The sequence below is a fragment of the Danio aesculapii genome, chromosome 19, assembly GCF_903798145.1.
Source record: "Danio aesculapii chromosome 19, fDanAes4.1, whole genome shotgun sequence".
Classification (NCBI taxonomy): Eukaryota; Metazoa; Chordata; class Actinopteri; order Cypriniformes; family Danionidae; genus Danio; species Danio aesculapii.
In genome coordinates, this window is record NC_079453.1 from 8,605,735 (window position 1) to 8,609,524 (window position 3,790).

The following is a 3,790-nucleotide window of genomic DNA, read 5'->3' on the forward strand; positions in this document are numbered from 1 at the left end:
CTTCTAGTTGATCATTTGGAATCAGAAGTGGCTTATATGAAAGGTAAAGGCCTCTAGATTACGCTTATTTTACCAAAATAAAATATGATCATGCCTTGATTTTTAATTAATTAGGACAGTAAGGTCTGACTTTGCTCAGACAAAAGTCTTGTCACTTAATATAAATAATGTACAGTATAGAATATAAAGTCATGCTGCAGTGGAAGAAGAATTAATATTGTGTATGACTCCCATGAGCTTAGATGACTGCATCCATACATCTCTGCAATGACTCAAATCACTTATTAATAAAGTCATCTGGAATGGCAAAGAAAGCGTTCTTGCAGGACTCCCAGAGTTCATCAAGATTCTTTGGATTCATTTTCAATGCCTCTTCCATCTTACCTCAGACATGCTCAATAATGTTCATCTCTGGTGATTGGTCTGGCCAATCCTGGAGCACCTTGGCCTTCTTTGCTTTCAGGACGTTTGATGTGGAGGCTGAAGTATAAGAAGGAGCGCTATCCTGCTGAAGAATTTACCCTCTCCTGTGGTTTGAAATGTAATAGGCAATACAAATGTCTTGATACCTCAGGCTGTCGATGTTGCCATCCACTCTGCAGATCTCTCGCACTCCCCATACTGAATGTAACCCCAAACCATGATTTTTCCTTGACCAAACTTGACTGATTTCTGTCAGAATCTTGGGTCCATGTGGGTTCCAATAGGTCTTCTGCAGTATTCATGCTGATTGGGATGCAGTTCAACAGATGATTCATCGGAATAATTAACCTTCTGCCACTTTTCCAAATGATCAACTAGAAGTCAAGTTATTATTTCTTGCTCTTACAACTGGGATCAACAACAAGACTTTTGTCAGGTAGTGTAGATGTTTTCACATTCATCTCTCTTCTAACATGCTCACTCGCTCGAAAACACAATCATACACAAGGACGATAGAAAAATACATATGATAAATGGCTAAAATGTAATGACGAAAACAGAAATGAATTGTAAAAATAAACGTTGTTTTAAGTGCCATCTCCCATAATCCACTAGCTTCGGTTCATCCTTCTCTCATTAGTGCAGTCTTAGCTTCCTCTTTCCAAAGGTAGTGACAAACGAACCCAACGCACGTTTACTAAAGATGTCGATCGGCAGACGAGCGAAGCAGTGTCCATAAAGGCAGAAGTGCTTTTGAAGTCTTTTATGTTTGGTAAACATAAGGGTCATGTTTTGGTGTGTTATGACTATTACGATTTTTGTTGCTCAACTTGAAATGTAAAGTAATTGCGTAAATATTCTACGTGACTCATCTTGTGTGAAATGCGTTAGAGATATATGTTCTTATTGTTCGCCAGCATTCGTAACATTTCTAAAATAGAAACAAAGTAAACTTGCTGGCTTTCGCAGAATAAAAGCATGCGCTAGTTTTTGTTATCTGGAACAAAGTAAACTTCAATCATCCTCGCGCAATCGCTACATCAAAATAAATGTTTGTTTTCAATTCGTTTTTTTTTTTAATTGATTGAAAAATCTGGTAACTTGAAAGGGGTGTTCGTAAGACTGTCATAACACCTTTATAATCATGATATGAATGGGATTTTATGATTAGAGTCATTCATTTAGTTATGACATTTAAATGCAAAGATGACATCGTTTGAGAATTCTTTGTCATGACAACATGATATAAACAAATACATCATAACCTGTCTTTACCAGGACAACTTGACATTATCAAGACAACATAGCTTGTCATAAACCTGTCATAAACATGAGTGCCATGAGGCTATTATAATTGTAATGAATATTTTCCCTTTTCTGATCACTTTTCAAAATGGAATTGCTGTCTCATCCAAATTGTCAATCCTCTGTCAGAAAAGTTTATAACAGCATCATTAATATTTAATAACATTCGATTTGTACGCTAGTAGTTGAGGTCAGCAAAAATATTAATGATGCTGTTATAAAATTCATGACAATTATAAAGACCTCATGACAATCATGTTTATGACAGATTTACGAAACGGTTATGAGTATATATGCATATACAGTTGAAGTCAGAATTATTAGCCCTCATTGAATTTTTTTTTCTTTTTTAAATATTGATGTTGTTTGTTTAACAGAGCGAGGAAATTTTCACAGTATGTCTGATAATATTTTTTCTTCTGGAGAAAGTCTTATTTGGTTTATTTCGGCTAGAATAAAAGCAGTTTTTAATTTTAAGGTCAAAATTATTAGCCTCTTTAAGCTAATTTTTTAATATTTATAATATATTAATTATCCTAATTAAGTTAGCCTAATTACCCTAACCTGCTTAGGTAACCTAATTAACCTAGTTAAGCCTTTAAATGCCACTTTGAGCTGTATAGAAGTGTCTTGAAAAATATCCAGTCAAATATTATTTACTGTCATCATGGCAAAGATAAAATAAATCAGTTATTAAAAATGAGTTATGAAAACTATCATGTTTAGAAATCTTCTCTCCATTTAACAGAAATTGGGGAAAAAAATAAACAGGGGGGCTAATAATTCAGGGGGCTAATAATTCTGACTTCAACTCTATATAAAGTCACGGACAGGTAATAAAATGTATGTCAAGTTGTCATAAAAACATCTCAAACAATCGCACCTTTGCATTTAAAATGGTATAACAGAGCGATTGACACTTAAGTGCGATATTTTTTTTATAATCCTGAACGATTGTTGCATGTCAGACTGAACGAACATGGCTCCCATGTCACACTGGAAGATCTCATGACTGTTGAAGATCTCAAATTCAAGTCATTTGAATCGTCTCATGGATTGCGTCATCAGATTCAGCGCTCCTATTGGTTCTTGGATTGATGCTCATCGCAGCTGCAGGAAAGTGTCTGAAAACTTCTGACACTGCCAGAACTTAATCGGAGGAAAAATCTGATCGCAACGGGCTTAAAGCGGCTGTCTGTGAACATGTCAAACCAACGATCAAAGACCACAGGTTTTAGCCCAAGATTTTAGGAATCTTTTAGGATTTCCCAAATTTGTCTCGGATGACAAAATCTCGGATGATTTCTCACAGTGTGAGCAGGGCTTTAATGGCAGTTGTCTTAAACATGCATAAAATCTCATTCAAATTCATGATGTGTTATGTCATGATTATAAAGGTTTCATGATAGTCTTATGAACGTACCTTCAAATAAAGAAGAACCATATTGCAAATGGTTATCATTAGTTAATTTCGTTAATCTATTAACTAACAATGAGCGATACATTTGTAAAACTTGATTTAATTAGTAAATGTTACAGGTAAATTTAAGATTGATTAATGCTTGAAATATATTTTTCATCGTTAGTTCATGTTAACGAATGCAGTTAACAAATATTAACGAGTAAAATCTGTTGTAAAGATTTATGAGGTAAACTATCCAGCTACGAGGTGAATCGTAAATTTGTGCAAAGTATTTGGAAACCTGTGTGTTTCATTTGGCACAGTTTTCTTCTCTCTGTTTACTAACTGAAGATTTTTTTTTTCTAAAGGATTCTGGGTAATGTAGTTTTTCCAGTAGAAACAAAAACAATACTGCATTTCACAACAGGTCTGTCTTAAAATGGATAATTCACCCAAAAATGAAAATAGTCATAATTTACTCGCCCTTCACTTGTTTCAAACCTTTATGAGTTTCTTTTTTCTGTTGAACACAAAAGAAGATATTTTGAAGAATGCTGAAGTCCTGTAACCACTGACTTTCATAGTATTAGTTTTTTTCTTCTATGAAAGTCAATAATTGCAGGTTTTCAGCATTCTTCAAAATATCTTCTTTTTTGTTCA